At 41.6% G+C, this 7,500-nt stretch overlaps 1 protein-coding gene and 32 non-coding genes across 33 annotated transcripts in view; 1 reads left to right on the top strand and 32 right to left on the bottom strand.

Moving 5' to 3' along the window:
• The window catches only part of LOC5516926, a 78,739-nt gene that overhangs the window by 25,079 nt on the left and 46,160 nt on the right, over window positions 1-7,500 (top strand). The gene's annotated exons all lie outside the window — the stretch shown is intronic.
• Window positions 38-110, bottom strand: Trnar-ucg. Its single transcript has one exon. It is a non-coding gene; the product is annotated as a tRNA-Arg (tRNA).
• Trnar-ucg lies at window positions 189-261 on the bottom strand. Its single transcript has one exon. It is a non-coding gene; the product is annotated as a tRNA-Arg (tRNA).
• Trnar-ucg lies at window positions 340-412 on the bottom strand. Its single transcript has one exon. It is a non-coding gene; the product is annotated as a tRNA-Arg (tRNA).
• Trnar-ucg lies at window positions 793-865 on the bottom strand. Its single transcript has one exon. It is a non-coding gene; the product is annotated as a tRNA-Arg (tRNA).
• Window positions 1,095-1,167, bottom strand: Trnap-ugg. The gene has a single exon. It is a non-coding gene; the product is annotated as a tRNA-Pro (tRNA).
• On the bottom strand, window positions 1,246-1,318 carry Trnar-ucg. Its single transcript has one exon. It is a non-coding gene; the product is annotated as a tRNA-Arg (tRNA).
• On the bottom strand, window positions 1,397-1,469 carry Trnar-ucg. The gene has a single exon. It is a non-coding gene; the product is annotated as a tRNA-Arg (tRNA).
• Trnar-ucg lies at window positions 1,548-1,620 on the bottom strand. The gene has a single exon. It is a non-coding gene; the product is annotated as a tRNA-Arg (tRNA).
• On the bottom strand, window positions 1,699-1,771 carry Trnar-ucg. The gene has a single exon. It is a non-coding gene; the product is annotated as a tRNA-Arg (tRNA).
• Window positions 2,303-2,375, bottom strand: Trnar-ucg. The gene has a single exon. It is a non-coding gene; the product is annotated as a tRNA-Arg (tRNA).
• On the bottom strand, window positions 2,454-2,526 carry Trnar-ucg. The gene has a single exon. It is a non-coding gene; the product is annotated as a tRNA-Arg (tRNA).
• Window positions 3,208-3,280, bottom strand: Trnar-ucg. Its single transcript has one exon. It is a non-coding gene; the product is annotated as a tRNA-Arg (tRNA).
• Window positions 3,359-3,431, bottom strand: Trnar-ucg. The gene has a single exon. It is a non-coding gene; the product is annotated as a tRNA-Pro (tRNA).
• On the bottom strand, window positions 3,510-3,582 carry Trnar-ucg. The gene has a single exon. It is a non-coding gene; the product is annotated as a tRNA-Arg (tRNA).
• On the bottom strand, window positions 3,661-3,733 carry Trnar-ucg. The gene has a single exon. It is a non-coding gene; the product is annotated as a tRNA-Arg (tRNA).
• Trnar-ucg lies at window positions 3,812-3,884 on the bottom strand. Its single transcript has one exon. It is a non-coding gene; the product is annotated as a tRNA-Arg (tRNA).
• On the bottom strand, window positions 4,264-4,336 carry Trnar-ucg. The gene has a single exon. It is a non-coding gene; the product is annotated as a tRNA-Arg (tRNA).
• Window positions 4,415-4,487, bottom strand: Trnap-ugg. The gene has a single exon. It is a non-coding gene; the product is annotated as a tRNA-Pro (tRNA).
• Window positions 4,565-4,637, bottom strand: Trnar-ucg. The gene has a single exon. It is a non-coding gene; the product is annotated as a tRNA-Arg (tRNA).
• Trnar-ucg lies at window positions 4,867-4,939 on the bottom strand. Its single transcript has one exon. It is a non-coding gene; the product is annotated as a tRNA-Arg (tRNA).
• Trnar-ucg lies at window positions 5,168-5,240 on the bottom strand. Its single transcript has one exon. It is a non-coding gene; the product is annotated as a tRNA-Arg (tRNA).
• On the bottom strand, window positions 5,319-5,391 carry Trnar-ccg. Its single transcript has one exon. It is a non-coding gene; the product is annotated as a tRNA-Pro (tRNA).
• Window positions 5,470-5,542, bottom strand: Trnar-ucg. Its single transcript has one exon. It is a non-coding gene; the product is annotated as a tRNA-Arg (tRNA).
• On the bottom strand, window positions 5,621-5,693 carry Trnar-ucg. The gene has a single exon. It is a non-coding gene; the product is annotated as a tRNA-Arg (tRNA).
• Window positions 5,772-5,844, bottom strand: Trnar-ucg. The gene has a single exon. It is a non-coding gene; the product is annotated as a tRNA-Arg (tRNA).
• Trnar-ucg lies at window positions 6,073-6,145 on the bottom strand. Its single transcript has one exon. It is a non-coding gene; the product is annotated as a tRNA-Arg (tRNA).
• Trnar-ucg lies at window positions 6,224-6,296 on the bottom strand. The gene has a single exon. It is a non-coding gene; the product is annotated as a tRNA-Arg (tRNA).
• On the bottom strand, window positions 6,375-6,447 carry Trnar-ucg. Its single transcript has one exon. It is a non-coding gene; the product is annotated as a tRNA-Arg (tRNA).
• On the bottom strand, window positions 6,526-6,598 carry Trnap-ugg. The gene has a single exon. It is a non-coding gene; the product is annotated as a tRNA-Pro (tRNA).
• On the bottom strand, window positions 6,677-6,749 carry Trnar-ucg. Its single transcript has one exon. It is a non-coding gene; the product is annotated as a tRNA-Arg (tRNA).
• Window positions 6,828-6,900, bottom strand: Trnar-ucg. Its single transcript has one exon. It is a non-coding gene; the product is annotated as a tRNA-Arg (tRNA).
• Window positions 6,979-7,051, bottom strand: Trnar-ucg. The gene has a single exon. It is a non-coding gene; the product is annotated as a tRNA-Arg (tRNA).

The raw sequence follows: 7,500 nt of genomic DNA, 5'->3' as shown, positions 1-7,500 counted from the left end.
AGATTATCACTATGGTGTGCAAAACGAAATTGTATGTCGACCACGAAGGGACTCGAACCCTCAATCTTCTGATCCGAAGTCAGACGCCTTATCCATTAGGCCACGCGGTCACTTGTTTGGCAATGAATGATTTTTTGGAATAAAATGTTATAGATTATCACTATGGTGTGCTAAATGAAATTGTACGTCGACCACAAAGGGACTCGAACCCTCAATCTTCTGATCCGAAGTCAGACGCCTTATCCATTAGGCCACGCGGTCACTTGCTTGGCAATGAATGATTATTTGGAATAAAATGTTATAGATTATCACTATGGTGTGCAAAATGAAATTGTACGTCGACCAAGAAGGGACTCGAACCCTCAATCTTCTGATCCGAAGTCAGACGCCTTATCCATTAAGCCACGCGGTCACTTACTTGGCAGTGAATGATTATTTGGATTAAAATGTTATGGATTATCACTATGGTGTGCAAAATGAAATTGTACGTCGACCACGAAGGGACTCGAACCCTCAATCTTCTGATTTGGAATCAGACGCCTTATCCATTAGGCCACGCGGTAGACTTCTCTGTAATGAATTAATGTTTGGAATGAAATGTTGAACATTATCACCATGAAGTGCAAAATGAAATTGTGTATCGATCACGATAAGGATCGAACCCTCAATCTTCTGATCCGAAGTCAAACGCCTTATCCATTAGGCCACGCGGTCACTTGCTTGGCAATGAATGATTATTTGGAATAAAATGTTATAGATTATCACTATGGTGTGCAAAATGAAATTGTACTTCGACCACAAAGGGTCTCGAACCCTCAATCTTCTGATCCGAAGTCAGACGCCTTATCCATTAGGCCACGCGGTCACTTGCTTGGCAATGAATGATTATTTGGAACAAAATGTTATAGATTATCACTATGGTATGTAAAATGAAATTGTACGTCGACCACAAATGGACTCGAACCCTCAATCTTCTGATCCGAAGTCAGACGCCTTATCCATTAGGCCACGCGGGCACTTGCTTGGCAATGAATGATTATTTGGAATAAAATGTTATAGATTATCACTATGGTGTGCAAAATGAAATTCTACGTCGACCACGACGGGACTCGAACCCTCAATCTTCTGATCCCAAGTCAGACGCCTTATTCATTAGGCCACGCGGTCACGTGCTAATCAATCACTGAATGTTTGGGATTTAATGTTGTAGATTATCTCCATGGTGTGCTAAATAAAATTGTATGCCGACCACGAAGGGACTCGAACCCTCAATCTTCTGATCCGAAGTCAGACGCCTTATCCATTAGGCCACGCGGTCACTTGCTTGGCAATGAATGATTATTTGGAATAAAATGTTATAGATTATCACTATGGTATGCAAAATGAAATTGTACGTCGACCACGAAGGGACTCGAACCCTCAATCTTCTGATCCGAAGTCAGACGCCTTATCCATTAGGCCACGCGGTCACTTGCTTAGCAATGAATGATTATTCGGAATAAAATGTTATAGATTATCACTATGGTGTGCAAAACGAAATTGTACGTCGACCACGAAGGGACTCGAACCCTCAATCTTCTGATCCGAAGTCAGACGCCTTATCCATTAGGCCACGCGGTCACTTGCTTGGCAATGAATGATTATTTGGAATAAAATGTTATAGATTATCACTATGGTGTGCAAAATGAAATTGTATGTCGACCACGAAGGGAATCGAACCCTCAATCTTCTGATCCGAAGTCAGACGCCTTATCCATTAGGCCACGCGGTCACTTGCTTGGCAAAGAATGATTATTTGGAACAAAATGTTATAGATTATCACTATGGTATGTAAAATGAAATTGTACGTCGACCACAAATGGACTCGAACCCTCAATCTTCTGATCCGAAGTCAGACGCCTTATCCATTAGGCCACGCGGTAGACTTCTCTGTAATAAATTAATGTTTGGAATGAAATGTTGAACATTATCACCATGAAGTGCAAAATGAAATTGTGTATCGATCACGATAAGGATCGAACCCTCAATCTTCTGATCCGAAGTCAGACGCCTTATCCATTAGGCCACGCGGTCACTTGCTTGGCAATGAATGATTATTTGGAATAAAATGTTATAGATTATCACTATGGTGTGCAAAATGAAATTGTACTTCGACCACAAAGGGTCTCGAACCCTCAATCTTCTGATCCGAAGTCAGACGCCTTATCCATTAGGCCACGCGGGCACTTGCTTGGCAATGAATGATTATTTGGAATAAAATGTTATAGATTATCACTATGGTGTGCTAAATGAAATTGTACGTCGACCACAAAGGGACTCGAACCCTCAATCTTCTGATCCGAAGTCAGACGCCTTATCCATTAGGCCACGCGGTCACTTGCTTGGCAATGAATGATTATTTGGAATAAAATGTTATAGATTATCACTATGGTGTGCAAAATGAAATTGTACGTCGACCAAGAAGGGACTCGAACCCTCAATCTTCTGATCCGAAGTCAGACGCCTTATCCATTAAGCCACGCGGTCACTTACTTGGCAGTGAATGATTATTTGGATTAAAATGTTATGGATTATCACTATGGTGTGCAAAATGAATTTGTACGTCGACCACGAAGGGACTCGAACCCTCAATCTTCTGATTTGGAATCAGACGCCTTATCCATTAGGCCACGCGGTAGACTTCTCTGTAATAAATTAATGTTTGGAATGAAATGTTGAACATTATCACCATGAAGTGCAAAATGAAATTGTGTATCGATCACGATAAGGATCGAACCCTCAATCTTCTGATCCGAAGTCAGACGCCTTATCCATTAGGCCACGCGGTCACTTGCTTGGCAATGAATGATTATTTGGAATAAAATGTTATAGATTATCACTATGGTGTGCAAAATGAAATTGTACTTCGACCACAAAGGGTCTCGAACCCTCAATCTTCTGATCCGAAGTCAGACGCCTTATCCATTAGGCCACGCGGGCACTTGCTTGGCAATGAATGATTATTTGGAATAAAATGTTATAGATTATCACTATGGTGTGCAAAATGAAATTGTACGTCGACCACGAAGTCACTCAAACCCTCAATCTTCTGATCCCAAGTCAGTACCTTATCCATTAGGCCACGCGGTCACGTGCTAATCAATCACTGAATGTTTGGGATTTAATGTTGTAGATTATCACTATGGTGTGCAAAACGAAATTGTATTTCGACCACAAAGGGACTCGAACCCTTAATCTTCTGATCCGAAGTCAGACGCCTTATCCATTAGGCCACGCGGTCACTTGCTTTGCCATGAATGATTATTTGGAATAAAATGTTATAGATTATCACTATGGTGTGCAAAATGAAATTGTACGTCGACCACGAAGGGACTCGAACCCTCAATCTTCTGATCCCAAGTCAGACGCCTTATTCATTAGGCCACGCGGTCACGTGCTAATCAATCACTGAATGTTTGGGATTTAATGTTGTAGATTATCTCCATGGTGTGCTAAATAAAATTGTACGTAGACCACGAAGGGACTCGAACCCTCAATCTTCTGATCCGAAGTCAGACGCCTTATCCATTAGGCCACGCGGTCACTTGCTTGGCAATGAATGATTATTTGGAATGAAATGTTATAGATTATCACTATGGTGTGCAAAATAAAATCGTATGCCGACCACGAAGGGACTCGAACCCTCAATCTTCTGATCCGAAGTCAGACGCCTTATCCATTAGGCAACGCGGTCACTTGCTTAGCAATGAATGATTATTCGGAATAAAATGTTATAGATTATCACTATGGTGTGCAAAAGGAAATTGTACGTCGACCACGAAGGGACTCGAACCCTCAATCTTCTGATCCGAAGTCAGACGCCTTATCCATTAGGCCACGCGGTCACTAGATTGGCAATGAATGATTATTTGGAATAAAATGTTATAGATTATCACTATGGTGTGCAAAATGAAATTGTACGTCGACCACAAAGGGACTCGAACCCCCAATCTTCTAATCCGAAGTCAGACGCCTTATCCATTAGGCCACGCGGGCTGTTGCTTGGCAATGAATTATTATTTGGAATAAAATGTTATAGATTATCACTATGGTGTGCAAAATGAAATTTTACGCCGACCACGAAGGGACTCGAACCCCAAATCTTCTGATCCCAAGTCAGTACCTTATCCATTACGCCACGCAGTAACGTGCTAATCAATCAGTGAATGTTAGGGATTTAATGTTGTAGATTATCACTATGGTGTGCAAAACGAAATTGTATTTCGACCACAAAGGGACTCGAACCCTTAATCTTCTGATCCGAAGTCAGACGCCTTATCCATTAGGCCACGCGGTCACTTGCTTTGCAATGAATGATTATTTGGAATAAAATGTTATAGATTATCACTATGGTGTGCAAAATGAAATTCTACGTCGACCACGAAGTGACTCGAACCCTCAATCTTCTGATCCCAAGTCAGACGCCTTATCCATTAGGCCACGTGGTCACATGCTAATCAATCACTGAATGTTTGGGATTTAATGTTGTAGATTATCTCCATGGTGTGCTAAATAAAATTGTAGTCGACCACGAAGGGACTCGAACCCTCAATCTTCTGATCCGAAGTCAGACGCCTTATCCATTAGGCCACGCGGTCACTTGCTTGGAAGTGAATGATTATTTGGATTAAAATGTTATAGATTATCACTATGGTGTGCAAAACGAAATTGTATGTCTACCACGAAGGGATTAGAACCCTCAATCTTCTGATCCGAAGTCAGACGCCTTATCCATTAGGCCACGCGGTCACTTGTTTGGCAATGAATGATTATTTGGAATAAAATGTTATAGATTATCACTATGGTGTGCTAAATGAAATTGTACGTCGACCACAAAGGGACTCGAACCCTCAATCTTCTGATCCGAAGTCAGACACCTTATCCATTAGGCCACGCGGTCACTTGCTTGGCAATGAATGATTATTTGGAATAAAATGTTATAGATTATCACTATGGTTTGCAAAATGAAATTGTACGTCGACCACGAAGTCACTCAAACCCTCAATCTTCTGATCCCAAGTCAGTACCTTATCCATTAGGCCACGCGGTCACGTGCTAATCAATCACTGAATGTTTGGGATTTAATGTTGTAGATTATCACTATGGTGTGCAAAACGAAATTGTATTTCGACCACAAAGGGACTCGAACCCTTAATCTTCTGATCCGAAGTCAGACGCCTTATCCATTAGGCCACGCGGTCACTTGCTTTGCCATGAATGATTATTTGGAATAAAATGTTATAGATTATCACTATGGTGTGCAAAATGAAATTGTACGTCGACCACGAAGGGACTCGAACCCTCAATCTTCTGATCCCAAGTCAGACGCCTTATTCATTAGGCCACGCGGTCACGTGCTAATCAATCACTGAATGTTTGGGATTTAATGTTGTAGATTATCTCCATGGTGTGCTAAATAAAATTGTACGTAGACCACGAAGGGACTCGAACCCTCAATCTTCTGATCCGAAGTCAGACGCCTTATCCATTAGGCCACGCGGTCACTTGCTTGGCAATGAATGATTATTTGGAATGAAATGTTATAGATTATCACTATGGTGCGCAAAATAAAATCGTATGCCGACCACGAAGGGACTCGAACCCTCAATCTTCTGATCCGAAGTCAGACGCCTTATCCATTAGGCAACGCGGTCACTTGCTTAGCAATGAATGATTATTCGGAATAAAATGTTATAGATTATCACTATGGTGTGCAAAAGGAAATTGTACGTCGACCACGAAGGGACTCGAACCCTCAATCTTCTGATCCGAAGTCAGACGCCTTATCCATTAGGCCACGCGGTCACTAGATTGGCAATGAATGATTATTTGGAATAAAATGTTATAGATTATCACTATGGTGTGCAAAATAAAATTGTACGTCGACCACGAAGTTACTCGAACCCTCAATCTTATGATCCCAAGTCAGACGCCTTATCCATTAGGCCACGTGGTCACATGTTAATCAATCACTGAATGTTTGGGATTTAATGTTGTAGATTATCTCCATGGTGTGCTAAATAAAATTGTAGTCGACCACGAAGGGACTCGAACCCTCAATCTTCTGATCCGAAGTCAGACGCCTTATCCATTAGGCCACGCGGTCACTTGCTTTGCAATGAATGATTATTCGGAATAAAATGTTATAGATTATCACTAAGGTGTGCAAAAGGAAATTGTACGTCGACCACGAAGAGACTCGAACCCTCAATCTTCTGATCCGAAGTCAGACGCCTTATCCATTAGGCCACGCGGTCACTTGCTTGGCAATGAATGATTATTTGGAGTGAAATGTTATAGATTATCACTATGGTGTGCAAAATAAAATCGTATGCCGACCACGAAGGGACTCGAACCCTCAATCTTCTGATCCGAAGTCAGACGCCTTATCCATTAGGCCACGCGGTCACTTGCTTAGCAATGAATGATTATTCGGAATAAAATGTTATAGATTATCACTATGGTGTGCAAAATGAAATTCTACGTCGACCACGACGGGACTCGAACCCTCAATCTTCTGATCCCAAGTCAGACGCCTTATCCATTAGGCCACGCGGTCACGTGCTAATCAATCACTGAATGTTTGGGATTTAATGTTGTAGATTATCACTATGGTGTGCAAAACGAAATTGTATGTCGACCACGAAGGGACTCGAACCCTCAATCTTCTGATCCGAAGTCAGACGCCTTATCCATTAGGCCACGCGGTCACTTGTTTGGCAATGAATGATTATTTGGAATAAAATGTTATAGATTATCACTATGGTGTGCTAAATGAAATTGTACGTCGACCACAAAGGGACTCGAACCCTCAATCTTCTGATCCGAAGTCAGACGCCTTATCCATTAGGCCACGCGGTCACTTGCTTGGCAATGAATGATTATTTGGAATAAAATGTTATAGATTATCACTATGGTGTGCAAAATGAAATTGTACGTCGACCAAGAAGGGACTCGAACCCTCAATCTTCTGATCCGAAGTCAGACGCCTTATCCATTAAGCCACGCGGTCACTTACTTGGCAGTGAATGATTATTTGGATTAAAATGTTATGGATTATCACTATGGTGTGCAAAATGAAATTGTACGTCGACCACGAAGGGACTCGAACCCTCAATCTTCTGATTTGGAATCAGACGCCTTATCCATTAGGCCACGCGGTAGACTTCTCTGTAATAAATTAATGTTTGGAATGAAATGTTGAACATTATCACCATGAAGTGCAAAATGAAATTGTGTATCGATCACGATAAGGATCGAACCCTCAATCTTCTGATCCGAAGTCAGACGCCTTATCCATTAGGCCACGCGGTCACTTGCTTGGCAATGAATGATTATTTGGAATAAAATGTTATAGATTATCACTATGGTGTGCAAAATGAAATTGTACTTCGACCACAAAGGGTCTCGAACCCTCAATCTTCTGATCCGAAGTCAGACGCCTTATTCATTAGGCCACGC

This window comes from Nematostella vectensis, chromosome 12, assembly GCF_932526225.1.
Source record: "Nematostella vectensis chromosome 12, jaNemVect1.1, whole genome shotgun sequence".
Taxonomy (NCBI): Eukaryota; Metazoa; Cnidaria; class Anthozoa; order Actiniaria; family Edwardsiidae; genus Nematostella; species Nematostella vectensis.
Note: the sequence above shows the minus strand (reverse complement) of the source record. Positions and strands in the feature narration are given on the sequence as shown.